Genomic DNA, 17,871 nt, shown 5'->3' on the forward strand with positions numbered 1-17,871 from the left:
GTTCCAAAAATCTGCAATTTGCAGACAAATCTGCAAATCTGGTATCCCTGGTCAGCTGGTCCCGCTTTATCAAAACAGTATCGGGATGAAATTATCGATTTAGCATAATATCGACGCCATAAATATCGATGAAATATATCGAAATATCGGCCTTCGAGTATCGATATCGCGAGTATCGATACGGTATCGCCCAATCCTATACTTGCAACACCGGGGTTACTTGCAACACTTTGGCGCATCGCGCTTTTGACAACTCTACATAACCATTTGTACCCAATGCCATTTTAAGGAAGGGACGCTTACCTATTGTTTAGTTAAGTTTAATCCATTACATCATTGTTTTGCTTGTTTTTATATGATTGGAAAGTAATTTCACTTTCAGAGTAGGAAAAATGGATGTGCAAAGTTACGTCAGTTTAGTGACATGGAATTATTTTTTATTGTTTGGTTCCTGTACACAATAAGTGCATCATATAAGCTAATAAATAGCAACTTTAAGCTTTGTTTATATTTTGAACTTGGAGAAGAAACGATGAATTCGTGTTGTTACTTTCAATATGACACGGCTTGCAGCGCTTGTAAAAATGAATATTATCGTAATAGACAGTATGTACAAAGTAAGTTTGCATCTGTACGATGTTATTTTGTCTACCACCATCTCCAGAAAAACTAAAATTGTGAAAAATTCCACATGCCTTGAAACGGCAATTCGGAGTTCGCCGACATGCTGCATTTTCACCGAATATCTTTAAAAAAGCGATAGACGAAATTGGGAAACAAAAAACGCCTCCAGCATCTCTTGTTTTACTACAAATACATTCAAAATATCTTAAAATAGTCATTCGCGGTTTGAAATCAGATATAAAATCATAAGAAACGCAAAATCAGAAAAGTGTTGCAAAAACCCCGTTTACTGGGTAACTTGCAACACCCCTATTTTCGGTTCATTCTACAGATTCATTTAGTTTATATTTTTTCTCATAATCGTAAATCAAAAGTACTCACCACTATACAAGTTTTGGCTACTTACACTTGGACCTAAACGGTATACTTCGAAAGTTATACTAAGTCAAAGTTCAAAAGTGTTGCAAGTATCCCCGGATGACGGTACTACACGTGACGTAGTTCGTCTGTCAGCGTGTTAGCCGCGATTCTCAGCGCGGGTTTTCGGGGGAAACGGCGTTGCTTTGAAATAGACTAGTCTTATGTTTTTCGTTTTGACCTTGAAATGCGGTCAAACATATTATTAATATTTTTTTGAAACGGTGGTTCTACAATTGATGAAGGAACGGTAGGGGAAAGAAATGAAAATTTGTTGCTGAAGGAGGGGAAAGAGCGGAACGGTGAGTAGAGGTGAGGGGGGGGGTATTGATAGTTACGCTTAACAAGTAGTCGTTTTGACTCCTACCTTTTGGCCAATGTTGGAAGGTGCATGGGTCGAACCGAGCTATAATCCGAGATTATAACCGGATTCGAACCTACAACACCCTAGGGCATGTGGTTCGCTGGTACTTAGACATTTGAACCATAGAGGCGTTGGACAATAGGAGACTGCAAAACCCGCTCTTTCCCCTCCTTCACCAAAAAATTTTCATTTCTTTCCCCTACCGTCCTTCATCAACTGTAGAACCACCGTTTCAAAAAAATATTAATTATATGTATGACCGCATTTCAAGGCCAAGACTAAAAACATGGGATTAGTCTATGAAAAAGTCTTGCCAATTTGCGTTATATACAACAACTAAAGGCCTAGACACAATGCGTACGAATTTTACTACGTTGCGGATATTTGACAGAAAACCCATGGAAAAACTGTCAAATTGCCGCAACGTAGTAAAATCCGTATGCATTGTGTCTGGGCCTTAAGTAATATTGTATCATATATACGCTTTTGTACATCTTTTAGTAAAATTCACGAATCAACGAGAAAGTTAAAGGAAAATTTCGTTTAATTCTATTACCACCGACGAACCGACATTACATCCCATACTGTGTAATTTCTTCCAATAATATCAAAATCGACCCGGCAACTACGAAAGAGCATTTCATTTTTGAGTTGCGCGGTGGATAATTTTTAATGAAACTCACAATATCTTGGAAAAGTAGAGAACAGGTTTGGCAGAATATCATTCACTACCCGGAAAAAAATAACCATAACACAAAGATAAAAATTATGGAAGCAGTAGCATTCAAAATACAGTAAAAACAATAAAATTTATCGTCAGAAGAGATAACCAAACCATCAAACTTATTGTTGTCCCCCATAACTTTCATGGTTTTCAGAGATTCTACCATTAAAATGACGGATTGTTAAGTATCTTCACAATAAAAACTTTCATTTACTGTAAAAGTTATCGTGCTTTTATGATATTTTTGTTAGACGAGAAAACAAAATATAATTAAAAGAGGTAGTAAATTTATGAAGAATTATTGCCAATTCTATAGCGTAAAATAAGAAACAAAAATATTACTACAATTTGAATTTGAGGCACTTTTGCAATAATTTTACCATAAGTTTCCATAAAATAATACTGTTGTAGATGCATTGTTTCTACTACAAAATTTAATGTAAATTTTTTTGCGGGAATTTTTATTGATTTTACTGTATTTTAAATGCTACCGTAACCATAATTTTAATTTCGTGTTACGGATATTTTTTCCGGGTGCATTATGACCGAGGACATTATGACCAGTAACACAATATGGATAAAATAAAGTGCAGTTTTATTTCTGTATGCCAGTCCAACAAAATATAACCCTCACTCGGTTTGGGTATATATGTTGGAGGATCTCGATGCTATTGAATTGTTGGCAGGGATACCAGACTTGCAGATTTGTCTGCAAATTCCAGATTTTTGGAACGGTCTTGCAGATCATTATAAATTTGCAGATATTTGCAGTTTTTTTGACTTTTATTGTTTTGGTGCAGATTTTTGTTCGAAGCTCTTTAAACTTTCACAGACTTCCTAAAACAGTGTGCAGATTTTCGCAGATTATTTTTAAACCAGAAAATTCGAGTAGCCGGAAAACTGCTCGATTTTTTCGGTTTTCGAGCAGTTGCAGACATTTTTTTAGAAAATATGGCATCTCTGATTGTTGGACTTCAGTAACTTCCCAAGTAACCAAGAGTTCGAATAATGGTGTCTAACAAGGGTTAAACAGCTTTATGTATATCAATCTATAACTTGCTAAGCAGCGTCACTTTTAAGTAATTAACCGAACTTTCAAGCTGTCTTGGGTTCACTGCATAGAACGCTAAGCAGCTTCGAAATAAACTGTCAAAAACTAAGAAAAAACAAATTTAGCAGCACTTCTATGTTCTATTTTTATACTTCTACCTAACTTCTATATTCGTTGCATTTGCCTGCTGTTGGGTTTGAACCCGGGTGTTCCGCGTTGTAAACCTATCCAGCTTTTTACGAGCCATAATGGTGGACGTGTTCGTAATATTTGAACAGCATTTTTGACATTTCCCTAATACATCGCACGTTTTCTTTCCGTACATTCCTTTAGTTTTACCGTGAACGCGCGGAAACAAGCCGTGGGACACACGTGCGATGTATTACCCAAGTAACCACGAAGCTTTATATCAATTCAATTGTAATGCTTTATAGTGCGCTACAAAGCATATCATATAATGTATTATTTTCTTACATGTACAATAAATGCAGTAATAAAGTGGAAAAGGGCCCCACTATTGTCAAATTAAAGCTGCATTATAATAGCAATTGCTAAAGCACCATTACGGCATGAATTAAACATCACTTCGCCTGCATTATCGACATATCGTTATTTTTAGCCTGTTTGCGAAAAAAATATAAAAACATCAATTCGGCCGGCGTGTCAAAAGACAAAAATAAATATATTTCATATTTATTTTTTAAGTCCGCTGGTTCTAGCAGCTTCTCAAGCTATGCGTTACTTCATTATTTACGACGAATGGATTTTTTTTTGCATTTCAAATGTTACCTTTAATGAGACTTGAACCTGATGGGTGCGTGTATCCCTGCATGGTTCATTTGCTGGCGCCTTTGATATCTTAACCACAGCTGTTATAGATGAGTGGGTTGTAATTAGTCGTACTTAAATCGTCGTTCGTAGTTGATTTTAGAATTCAATTGGTTGAAAAAAGACAGCAGCAGTTAGGTGAAACAGAGTATGAGTAGTGGCCGTAAATAAGCAAAAACGAAGTCAGGTATAAGCATTTTATTAACATTTACGGTACGTTTTAAAGATTTGTCCTAAAGCTTGTAAGCAACATATTGTAACATTATATACGCAAATAGTGTTTTTAATAATGCTAATTTACGATAATGCTTAAACGCATTAGCAATGTTTATACAAAAGTTTTAACCATGCGAATTGCTGATATACCGCTGTCTGGTATTAGCGATGCCGAGCTACAGCCAATATGGGGTTATGCATTAATGCTTGTGGTTACTTGGGTAGTAAAATGTCAAAGATGCTGTTCAAATATTACGAACACGTCCGCCATTATGGCTCGTAAAAAGCTGGATACCGATCCACTGCGTCACCTTTGTCGCATACAAGCGATGTGAATTTTGCCAATGAGTTGTTAAGTAAAAGTTCGTTTTAGAACTTGCAGCAGCTTTATGCAGCGCGAGTTAATTATAGAACATAAAGTTTGGAACCATGCAATTAACTATAGTAGTGAGATACCGACAGCATATGCTACACAACACAAACACAATAATGAAGAGTATTACATTCTAATTTATATTTGTAATTAGAAATGTGCGAGGATTAAATTTATTCAAGTGAAATAAAAATAATTAATCTCCAATAGTTGCAGGTTCTGCTGGTTTGATCACCAGAAATATAAACAAAAAAGCAGCACGCAGAACTTGTTAGCAACTAAAGTTACTTCAGAACTTCATGTAGCATCCTAGTAGCTTTAAAGTATCTATGAAGTACTCGCAGCATTTCTTAAAGCATTTAGTTCCACGTATACTTGATATACACTACTAATCAGCAAGAAAGTTCTACGGAACTGAATCTGAACTAATTATGAACTTTCGAGTTCGCGTGTCAAGTATTATTCGAACTTTTGGTTGCTTGGGTTCAGTTGCTCACCTACACCGATAAAAATAGACACGTCCTTACCAAGGGAACACGAATTTAAATGTAAATATTGATAATTTTGTTTCATATGCCAATCATTCGGGTTTCAAAAGCTTTTCCCTTCGAATTAACGAAAATCTATGTGCTTTCCACTTTGACCGAGCGTGTGGTGTTTTCGGTGTAACTAAAAAAATTCTGTACATTACCTTTTTTTTACATTACATTGGCCTTGTCCATCGATGCCCAACACTGACAGTTCGTAAATTAGCAGCAGCAGCCATTTTATACGTTTTGGGCATTGAGCTTTGCTTCCGCCACTACATACGTGTATTAGCTCCATCTCACTCGCACCCTCGCAGAATCCGTATTGCATCTTTCATTCGACTCGGCTCATTACTGTATTTTTTCCTAGCGATTCGATTCGAAGTTGGTTCGATTTTGCTGACTGGAAATCTTTGATTTTTGCCTGCTATTTTGCGTATCAGGTAATGAAAATAGTGTATTAAAGTGTCTTACAGTATTCTCTAGCACAGCAAACTAAAGTTTTCAGTTAGTTGAGTAAATGAAAGTGCTGTTTTGCCCAAAAAAGGTTTTTGGTTCTTTCGAGAAGAAAAGGGGAGATTTCTTTTTCTGCATTCCCTTTGCTCTTGCCCTCACTCTGTCTCATTTCCCCACCCTATCATTATTGTGGGCATGAGCATGTGTGTGAGAACGACTTGTTCGACTGGTCGCAGCTGAAAACCCCTTTTACCAGCCAGTCAGCCAGCGTAGCAGCAATACAGTGTTTGCAGAAATTTATTTTACCTCAGCGACACCAATACAACATTCCGTATCCCGTCGATTATCAATAGTATGGGACGAAAATAACGGAAGGAAAAAGAAAACGGACTCCTATTGGGAGATGCTTGCACAACTACTGAAGGGAATAGAAGTTCTTTTTGTGACAGCTCGTCTGTAGGTTTGGCGTTTGAATAGTGTAAAATTTAAAAATTGTTCAACGTTTTTGGCACTTAGATAGTTATTTTATCGTAGCAAACTTTGGAAACATGTAAGTACTACCATTTCGTTTATTTCTAAATACTCTTGGTGAACTGTGCGATGATCAGCTGATTTAATTTCTGAACTATAAAGTGAACGTCTGCAAATTTTGCGATCAGGATTTGGATTTGGATCAGGATTTACCTAGTTCAAAGAAAAATATTGACTCAGAAATATCACAATATTTGATTAACTGTGACGCTATCGTTTTTTGAATTGAGTGTTAAAGTAAAACTATTCACAATACCTACGTCATTATCTGATTATCCATCTAAAAATATCTAAAGTCTCGGGTACTTTTTCATTTCGACGTATCTGCAAATGAGAGATTCTCTTCGTGACTCCTCTCTTCCGCTGTTTACGACGTTACTAATGCATTTTGAGACATCAGCTTTGCATGAATCGGTTGCCGGAGTCTCTAGCTCGCCAAATGTTTTGAAAATTTTGTATTCAATGCATTAGTATCGCCGTAAACAACGGAAGAGAGGAGACACGAAGAGAATCTCTCATTTGCAGATACGTCGAAATGAAAAAGTACTCGAGAAGTTAATAGAAGGATCGATAAATCAAATGCAGTGCGGTTTCATGGTATGTAAACTGTAATCACCAGATTTATAAACATCTTCTCATACCACTGGGTATTTTATATAAATTATAATAAAACATCTCATACGTAAATAAGTGAGATTTATGCTAATTGATTTTTTTAAATATAGAATTTTCAAATTGCAAATTTTTTATACTGCTGTTTCACTTCAACTGTTAGTTACTCAAACATGATACTTAAAACCAGAGCTTGTTCGTTCACTTTGACTCAATTTTGATTCATTTGACAGTACCGTCTCAGCCGAGCAAAATTTGACAAAGTTGTGTATGCAACATTTGTAGAACTAGTTATCATCTTCAAAATTTTGCTGGAGAAAGTTTTGTTGTATCTTCTGTAGTTACGATGCTACAATGCTAGTAAGTCATTAGTTACTAAATGAGCATTTATTTAGTCACCAATAAGGTACTAGCATTATTGTAGCACCGTACATACAACAGATACTGTAAAACTTTATTCAGCAAAATTTTGAAGATGATAACTAGTTCTACAAATGTCCCATATATAACTTTGTCAAATTTTGCTGCGACTGAGACGGTACTGTCAAATGAATCAACATTGAGTCAAAATGAACGAACAAGCCCTGCTTAAAACACATTTTTTGCTTAAGTATAGATCTTAAATTCGTCTGTTAATTTTATTCCGACGTCTACCACTTGCTGATTCCATCAGTGTCTGTTTTCGAAGCGAATCTCTTAGTAATTGTAGCCCGTAACTACTTTCCGTTGAAGTTGATTTAAAGATTTTCTTCTTTTCTGCTCAACCTCATTATGGAAGCCAATATCGAAAATTCTTCGTATCCTGCTTAAAATACTTTCATCGGTCGAGGAAGGGCTTACCTATGCAAGAGTATCAACTGAAGTAATCACAACCGCTCACCTACGACCCTGGGTCATGAGATTTGCTGCAAAATCTCATATTTTCTTTAAATCATTCTATGATGTAGTCTCGATACCTGTATGTACCGGGTTCTGGTAATTTAAATTCAATTATCACACTGGCCTAGAGCAATAATGATATTTGTTACCATAAATCAGCCCCAAAAATATCAGGTACTAAATGGGAACAACTTTGTGTTACGTCATACCAATTATGCCGAATTAGCATTATACTCACCCATCGTATTCTACTTTTCAAAATTATCCCATCTTCGTCGCCAAAATGTTGATGGGAAAACCAAACTTCACTGCTTGGTGGTCTAAATCAGAATGAAAGTATTATTTTTATTCATTATTAGTTACAGGGAGACAACAATACTTATTGCTTATTGCTTTTATAAAATTAAATTAAATGAGCAAGTACCAAATTCGAATTGATTGTACAATACAAATACAATATAAATTTTATGTTTCGTACGTATTCGATGTTGTAGAAAAAGCAATTATTGCCAAAATGATTTAAACAAAATAGTGCGGCAAATAGTTGTCTTTCTAAAACATCCAAAACATATATCTTTTGCTTAAGAATATACTTTATTCGGTATTCTTTATAATGTTAAGCCTTTTCGGACATATGTGCCTAAAAACAATCGACACTTATTGTATTTTTAGAAGTCAATTATTTGATGTCGGTGGCGAGAGCTGCCGTAAGCTTTTTGACACCAGGCGGACATAGTCTTACGTCAATCAAAATATTAACTTTCGAAACAATCTACAACTATAAACTTTGTTTCATGCCATACTGATATCATCATTTTTTCGCCATTTAGAACATGTATGCGAAAATTGATCAATAACATCAGATGAAGCATATTTTTGGAAGTGAAAATTTTTTGTTGCCAAAAACGAATATTTTTGTCGAAACCGGTCCATAAAAATTGAGGCATACCAAAATCTAAATCTACTGTACAGTTTTCCCGTCCGTCACTGCTCTGTTTCTATAGATCCATTTTCATCCATCTAGTGGTAAAATCTGATATGCGGCATGGGTAAAGTAAAGATGGAAAACTAATGATTATGATCTCTTCTCTGAGTTATCGTCATGAAATACGTACGCCATGAAAAAACGGTGGTTCTTTATTAAAATTAAGTCATTTTGCGGCAAAAAATAAGTTAATGCCATTTTTTCAGTGATTGATTTTTTTAAGCTAAGCTAAGACCGATGAGACCGAATAAAGAAAACAAACTTTGAACGACTATATCTCAAACGAGACGATTATCATAATTATGATAAAAATAACGGTTATGATAAAATAAAATAATTTTTACATCATTTTCTGAAGAATATTTTTTTTTCTTCTGAAGAATAATATGATTAAAGGCTGTAAACCATTTCGCGAAATTTTTAACTTTTTAGTTAAAATTTGACAGTTCGATAGTTATTTCACCTTCTATCGAAAATAACCCTGCTCTGAAGCATGGTTATTTTTGACAGTTCGGTGGTTATTCTGAGAGGCAATGAGATATGCACAGGTGAGAAAGAGAGCTTTGATGTTGCTCATTGATTTTTCGTTGGATTTTTTTACCACTGTATGGATGATTATAGCATAACAAATTTGTTTATTAAACCCGGGTTAAAATGAGATGAATTTTATCTATTTAATAGGAGCACATGAACATCAAAAATTCATCCGATTCCAACCCGGACTGAATAGACAAATTCGCTGTTACAGAAACATATCTTCATTCTCACCCTTATATGCTCTCATTGAGCAAAACAACTATCAATCTGTCAAATGTGAATTGGTTCGCATTCTGAACAAATTCTTACCACTCCAGGAGAAATTACTATCAAACTGTAAAATTTTAACTAAAAATTCATCGGACTCTTTGCAGATAGGAACTGTTCATCTATTGAGGTCAATTTTTTAAAACACACGTATTAGGACTAAAATTAATTAAGCTTTACAATTAATACACGTTACAGTTTCCATTGGCTTTGGTTATTTCGACGAAATTTATGCTTTAAAATGATCTAAACCGTTTAAGGTTACCGATTATTTCACAATCGTTAGCTCTTTGGATTCTTGGGTTTAATATGCATATTTCTTAATAATATTCAATTTTTTTTAAACATTTAAAATATTGATCAGAGTTATTTTTAAGTATCTTAGTAATACCTCAAATATTAATAAGAGAACAAAGTTTCTTCTTATTAAATTCTACTACTATGAAATTCATAAATTATTCATACTTCGCTCAAAAAAATATTTTTTATAAAATATTTTCCCGTTTAAGGAATAAAATTATGTCTGAACTATTTCGAGCGTCTTATTAGAATTTCTGAATCAACGAGACAGTTGAGAGAAAATTCTGTTTAATTCTGCTTACTAAAACGATCTTCAAAGATCAGCGTATTTCGATTACTACTTGTTACCTTCTTCAGTGTTGACTGTTACGGATTGCGAAGGATGTTCAAATCGACGGTTCAATTAGATCAATAATGTAACGATTAAATACTTAAAATACATTGCAAATCTGTAAATTTTCATGCTAATTCGATTTTAATGATTCAATCACTGGTGTAAGGACTCTATCGATCGAAACGTCAAAACAATCGAAACAAATTCAGCAGACCTTTCTCACAACTTGTTGCAACGGTCTAATGTTTCTCCCGTTTTCCTTTGCTACATGTTTATACTGTATCTAGCGTATTTCATTGAATCGAGTTAGACTTGATTGAATGAAAGTGTTAGTGTTTGTGCTCTTTTTTGTGTACTCCCGTTTATACTTCATTTGAACATACACACACATAAATATAGTGCGTACGTGATTACTACTGTTGTCGCACTACACGAATGCAATGATCGCCCGCAGACGCAGAGTGAGACAGTCGTCTACAGTAGCGCTAGTGTTGGTAATAGCTGACTGTTACACTATACTACGGTACTGTGTGTGGTTGGCACTGTTGCCAGTATGCCCATAGTTTTTGTAATGAAAACAGAATCAGTCTAGAGACGGAGGTTTACGTGAAAAACACAAAAAATATTTTTATTGTCTTGATGATTGCACGAATTCTTAGGCTTCTGCAAAATAATTCCATTTTTTTACACAAATTACACAAACAACACAAATAAAAAAAAAATAATTCCGATGACAGTTAAACTTTCGCACTCACTAATGCTATTAAATATTTGTGATGACAATCAATAATGTTGATCTTGTTTACATTTGTTCAACAGTATAAATCCTCTGACAGCAGATGAAAACAGTACACGTGTAAGTGTGCAAAGCGCTACAAAGTGCAAGTATGAGTGTGCAAAAATTTTCACAAATGAGCTCTAGCATTCGTGTTGAATAAACAATTGTTGTTTTTAAGATTTTTTGGATAGGGCATGAAATCCAAATGTCATTCCGAGTACATGCAATCCTTTTTTGGTCTACTGTTTTACCTGACTCATTACGAATATAAGTGTTATTGAACTAAATGTATACTACGCCGTTTTATTCGTTTATAACGTATATGGATATTATTCAGTTAATACGAATATCAAGGCTTTTGACGTTGGACTACGTCTTACGGCAAGTTTTGAGATAGGGTGTCATTCCAAAAAATCGAAAAATGCGAGCGTCACGAAAAATGAAAGGTTTTGAGCGCTAATAGCTCAGCGGTTTTCCGATCGATTTTCAATATTCTTACACCAATCGATCGAAAATTCTTCTAAGAATTGACCCAAATGAAGAAAAGTATGGATTCTTGATGTTGAACTATTGAAAAATTGAAAATGATGAACCTATGTTTTACCAGAATTCTTGCTTCGTGATTGGTTGGAAGATTCTTTAGGATAATCTAAACCTATACCAATTGATATCTGTGCTTGGGAAGTAAGCCAAAACAAGTGACAAAGTTCCCTCATTTCAACAAGATTTCTTAACACCGTGGTTCAACCTAGACCATTTTGATGTCCTTGCTTGGGAAGTACGCCAGAGAGAGTAACAAAGCCCCCTCGTGCCAACAGATTTCGTACGAACGCGATTAAACCTAGTCCGACTTGATGTCTGTGTTAGGGAAGTGTGCCAGAAAAAATGACACAAGTTCGTTGTCCCAACAGATAGCAAATTCTTTACAGCGAGACGATTAAACCTCGGAGAACTTTATGTCTGTGCTGGAAAAATGTGCTACAGCTGTACTGTTCGGTTATAATACGACTTTGTATGAATACGCATGCTTGCCGTTTCATTAGAAGTGTAGTGAAAGGATGTGCTGTTGATAAAATAGGATTGAATTGGTAAAATCCCTTCAACGTGGGAAACCATGGATAATAAAAACAATCTTTAATTTCAGTAAGGTAGCAGGAAAGCAATAGTTTGTGTTCTTGATCTTGTTAAATTGTTTTCAAATGCACAATCTTTTGAGAATTGAACGTATGCAATGTTACTACTTTGATAAATGTTACATACAACGCATGTAGCATGTATATATGTTGTATATAGCATGTATACATGAAGAATCAAATGACTACAAGCATGAATACATGCCACTATCACTACAAAGAGACTTACGTAGTCCTGCGTCACCTATATATGCGGTCGTGTCTTGTACACAACCCCTCTGATTTTTTTTGCAGATGATGTCTTTATTATTGCTTTAAACTTGTAAAAAATTGCACGAATAATACTCTAGTTTAAGAATGAAAGCAGTATATCGAATGCTGATTTTTTTTATATGCGACATGACATATTTTACTAATGCTGAAATGTCCAGTGGTGCCCAGGCATAGGCATGGTGCAGGCCAAATCAGATCGCCCATGAATGCTGCGGGCCGCAATAATCTCTGGCCATTCCTGTGCATAACAAAATGTAAAATAGGCGACAACAAAAACCATTTTCTAGGAATTACCATAAGATTTAAACCGGAAAGCATTCAGATCCACAACGCGCACGAGGCATGACGATTAAACTGAAGGACTCCTATGTCATCAAAAAAAAATTCTCCTAAGTCCAACATCTTTCAAATCAATCCGCGGGCCGCACGGATCATCCCAAAGGGTCACATGCGGCCCGTGGGCCGCAGTTTGGCCATCACTGCTCTATGGGAACCGGTTTCGCATTCATTATGTCCGCCAGATCCTGATGGTGCGCACCATGGCTTGTAACTGCAGTAAAGTAACTACCATATGACTAATAGTATTTATGGAACTCATTGAATCGTAGGTCTTCTGTAAAATAAATACAGTAATGACCCGATTTTGTCACCCCCATAAGGAATTTAGGGGTGACAAGAACGGGACAGTGACAAAATCGGGTATTTTTTACAATTCTTATTTTTTGCAGATAACTTAAAACGAACTACATATATTTCATTCTGATCACTTTTAGAACGTTTCGCACTTCCTTCTACCTCTCTGTGGACATTTGTCACCTTTTCACAGCACAGGTCCCAGAGGTATGAAAACACGCGTTTTTTAATTGCGCCGAAATGGTTGATTATACTGGTTAACTATGTTAACTCTTTCTTATGGTATGAACGATGAACGAAGCAAAATAATGTTCTACAAATTTTTTGAGAAGATTATTATAAAGAACTTTGCCAAAGAAAGTAACCTTCTAGTTATTATAGTTGTGGAGATAAGAAATCAAATAACTTGTGGAAACTCCACGATAATCAACTTGTTGAATACAGTTCTTTTCAGTGTTTAACACATTTGACATGTTTGAAAATGATTTTCAAACTAAACTTTTGATAAATCAAAAGCGTGACAAAATCGGGGGTGACAAAATCGGGTAGTGACAAAATCGGGTTACCGCTGTATACTAGGACATCTTCATTTTCCCAAGCTACGGTAATGATGGCCGTGATCAGCAATACTTTATTTATTTATTTATTCAGGCAATATTTCAGCTTTGACTCGAGCAGTAAGAGTAAGAATTGCCCTACAAAAAAATTGGTTTAAGAGTAGCTTATTCAACTATTGGATAGCTAATACCCGTGGAACGAGCGCTTGAAAAGCTATTAGTCAACCGAAATGTTCCTTGGGTGGACATTTGCACACATTTTAAACGTTACGTGATAAATATTACAGATACTTCAGCCATATTATACAGTATTTTGTGTGTTTTTCGAAGATTTTGTTCTTCACATAAAATATGACGATAGTTTAAAATGCTTTTGGAAATGGATTAGAATATCAATGTAGTTAATACAGCTGCAGCTGCTCCCTACGATAAAACTGAACCTTGTCGTGGTGTAGGGCTTTTTAACTAATCAGTAAATGAACAGCGGTCACGTTTACTTCTGAATGTGGGTATATATCAAAATACTTTTGTGATTTCAAGTGGGACTCGGGGTAAAAATTTACCAAATGTGATTGTTGCGTTGTTCAGAAAGTGCTTTTATTCCGTTCAAGAATAAGGCCAGTATGGGGATCTCTGACAATAGATGAAGTTTTCTGGGATTCATCCCTGTTTATAACAACTGTCACAAATATCTCCGAAAAATGTCGGATTGATTGAGTTGGTCGGGGGCTTAGGGTTAGTAAGGGGATGTAAGCGGGATACCAGATCCGATTGGATGCCGAAGGACCACTCTGTAATGATTACGGGTAATAGCACTTCTTAGGTAGCAGATGGGAAAATTAGGTCAATTCGTGTCGCGTGTTCAAGTTTCGGCTAGGCGGTGCTGCTAGATAGAGTAGGATTTTTGCACTGGCCCCGTGGCTGTCCTGAGCTCTGATGGCTGCCCGCGGGCTCTGTCTATGGGAAGGGGTCGAGTCCAGCTTGTGCTGCGCTCAATTTACTTTGTATCGTGGGAATGCATTGTGAATGCTAAGGGGATGAAAGATTAAATTTGCCCTGATAAGTTGATCCGAAATTTGTCTTATCTATTGGTTCATTTGTGGTTGTTTGTGTTGGAAAACTAAAAGCGGGCGCGCGGTTGAAGACCAGTGTCAGGCGGGGCTGACGAATTCTCCACTTCTTCACTATACCACATATTGCAACTCGAGTGGTACAAAAAGTCCAAAGCACATTTACAAATTCGATCTATTATTTTTCTTCTCATCATCATCATTATCATCATCATCGTCATCATCATCATTATATTTAAAATATGACATTCCGGCCTTTGGCAGAGAGATCTTAGAGTCAGTTCGTGGAGTCCGCGCAGGGCCGAAACGCCTCCGCCTGCGGGTATAGGCGTGACGGCTATGCTTGGGGCTCTACCTGTGTTTTAGTGGGCGCCAGTGCCTGTCTCGTCAGGTAGAATTGATGTTTGAGGTCTCCCTGACACTTTGTTGACAACACAAAAGGGCCCAGCGCAGAGTTTTATACGCTATTAAGCGACCAGTTGGATAACCCGAAAAAAAGGAAAAAAAAAGGAAAGTTAATACAGCTGCAGCTGCTATATTCTAAAAGTGCCTTACCTTCGAAAGAAGTCCTCTATGACCGAAAGCCTCCAAGTCCGGACACTTCACTCCAACATTTCTCGTGTAACTTTTCAAAAGGACCTAAGTAACATTGAGAGACTCTCTTTGGCGACCCTCTCTTCTGATTAGTACGGCGACATGAATGCATTCCAACAAAAAATTTTCCCACGTTTAGCTAGATAATGACACTAGCAACTGATTCATGCAAAGCTGGTGTTTTGAAGTGCATTTGCATTACCGTGGGAGGTGAAAGAGAAGAGGCACGAATAGAATCTCTCATTGTTACTTATGTCCTTTTGAAAAGTTACGCGAGATTTCCTAAAAACAAAAATTGACAAAAAATATTCGAAAAGAGTAGAAGATAGTAAAATGCAAGATTTCATGCTGTTCCAGTTTTGACGTCTTGAGGTTAACAAATTCTTGATAAAGTTGTTTTTCCGAAACAATTTGATTTGGACTTGAAAATACAAGATTTTGCACTGAAAACTTAGTTTCTTGAAACTGTGCCGTGTTCTCTACAGCCGGACACCAACTTGTCCCCTATGACTGGATGGTAAAGTAATCAGCGAAATATATAGTAGACTAAGTATACTTTGTATACAAAATATACTATTTTGTAACAAACAAATTTCAAATATACTTACTTAGTCTAGAATTGCTATCTAGATGTATTAAAGTCGGTATTTACTGAGTTTTATCCGAAGACATTAAGTGACCGAGCATGCAGAACTTCCCCCTCCATTTAAAGACGTTATTCTGTCGATTTCCAAACCAATACTTTTCGGACATAGAAAAGTCAGGTGGAAAACTGGAGTTCGATGTTTGCAAATAGCAAATTGTATAACAGTTACCAGGCTGTGAATAAGAGCTACTAGCGAACTAACTGGCAACCGCGGGGCTTGCATGGTTGTATGAATTGGTAGGTCGCGTAAAAAATGTTCAGTCTTTGGGAACTTTCGAGTAAAGTCGGTATGCATAGCGATTTGCGATCGTTGTTCGTCTCGGTGTAAAATTGGTTGCTGAATGGAAAAATTCAACATTTAGGTAAACCTTCAAGCAACCCAAAACAAATATATGCTTTTCGTTATTATATATAAAATATAATCGGCTAAATGATATAAAACAATTTATAAATATTGCAGTTAAGTGTTGCGTAAATGAATCCGAATGATGATTCACAGTGTATATATTTTCATAAAAATTTAGTGGATAATATGTTATAATCAACAAACGTCGGTTCATGCAAAGTATGGAAAAATAGAAATTGTCTGCTCGCATCGAAAAATTAATGTTTGATAGTGAACAATGAAATACAGGTGTAGACTAGCAAGGGAAGATCTGTTCAATGAACAGCCCAGACCACAAAGTACCATTGATGGAGGTTTTCTCACTTTTTTTTCATTGTGCTGTGTACAGCAACTAAGCTGAAGAAGGAGAAGAACAAGCAGTCGCGAAAAATGAGCAGTACAACGATACCGAAGTCTGTCAATTTTCTTTCCCGTGAAACGTCCAACCTCCGCGCAGCTGATGGCATAACTTGTGCTGTGAGTGTGTGCGTGTGTAAAAGTTTGCCTTTGTGCTTGTGCGAAAGTGATAACTGTTTTATTTTTCGCACACCTAAGTCAATAAACAAGCGATATTCGGTAGGATTACGTTTACGGTGGGGTTGGGAGTGACGATTTTGCGTATGAACGAATTCGTACCTGCCGTGTGAATTGATTTCTGGACAACGCAAAAATGTGTTATGCTAGTTGATGGAATGCAATGTGATCGGGTCGAGTTATACAATTTAATTTTTTTCTTTGTCCGGAAAAGGAATTGCACATATGTTTGAAAGTGACTCACAAATATATTCGGTTCTGGATTGGATATAATAAGCAAACTATTTTGCGGTGACGACATGAATCATACGTACAATCGAATTCATACTCCATCTGGTTAAAGTTTTCTTTACTTGACCTGAGACAAAGTGCATGCCAACAGCCAATCGCAACAGCTAAAATTACGAATCACAACCGGATGTGTCAGTTGCATGTTAGTTTCCAACGAAAGATAATGCCGTTTCTGCCATTGCATGTATCGTATCCATCAATATGTCTTTCAATCGATAATATTTCCAACAATCGGAGTGATGGTTACAATTTTTGCTGTCTACCTTCTAGAAAAATAAATGTTTTAATAATGCTCTTAACAAGTGGTTACTATCAGGGTAATCAAAAGTATACCTTGCTGTTTTCAAGTACTTCTCATCTTGTTCCTAAAAGATAAAAATTTCACAAAAAGAGTGAAAAATATTATTTTTTTCATCAAAATTGTATCATTTGCAAGAAAACTGTACCTAAGTGATTGAGAAAAACCGAGATATTTTCAAATTTATCATTTTAAAGTAGCTTAGGATATGCTAAATGTAAAATATTGTTAAAAAAATTCCGGCCCAGTGGTTTTCTTTCTGTGTTTAGTGAGCAAAAATTTATTAAAGTACTTTAAAACAAACCCAGTTCAAGTTTATGGTTACGAATCTTTGGTATTGATTTTTACCAGTGTTTAAAATTAATCCAGTCAGTACCAATATTTGAATGGAATTTTGGCAATTTGTTCAAAATGTACTGATTGTTTTTAATTCCCTTTAACCTGTCAAACGAACAAGAATTTGTTTCAAATAACGAGAATGTAGGGTCAGTCTTGATTAATCAATGATGGCATAGGAACAATTTTGAATGATACATAATTAAACTTCAGTTCTCTTCCAATTAAAATTATTAACCGGTTTCCCGGTATTTAGCAAACATTTGTTTTTTCGAATGCATCGTAACAGATTGAATGATATGACATTGAAATTTCAGC

At 35.9% G+C, this 17,871-nt stretch overlaps 1 protein-coding gene across 6 annotated transcripts in view; it reads left to right on the top strand.

The window, feature by feature from the left end:
* Window positions 1-5,490: 5,490 nt before the first annotated feature.
* Window positions 5,491-17,871, top strand: part of LOC128743780 (neurogenic protein mastermind) — a 53,535-nt gene continuing 41,154 nt past the window's right edge. For 4 of the 6 annotated variants that reach the window (XM_053840441.1, XM_053840446.1, XM_053840447.1 and 1 more), the window contains exon 1: window positions 5,491-5,567. The gene's annotated coding sequence lies outside the window, so the exon portion shown is untranslated. Of the gene's footprint in view, window positions 5,568-5,993; window positions 6,131-15,882; window positions 16,072-17,871 lie in introns of those variants that run through there. The other 2 variants (XM_053840443.1, XM_053840442.1) reach the window with 2 other exon arrangements.

Source organism: Sabethes cyaneus, chromosome 3 (genome assembly GCF_943734655.1).
Source record: "Sabethes cyaneus chromosome 3, idSabCyanKW18_F2, whole genome shotgun sequence".
In the NCBI taxonomy this organism is placed as follows: Eukaryota; Metazoa; Arthropoda; class Insecta; order Diptera; family Culicidae; genus Sabethes; species Sabethes cyaneus.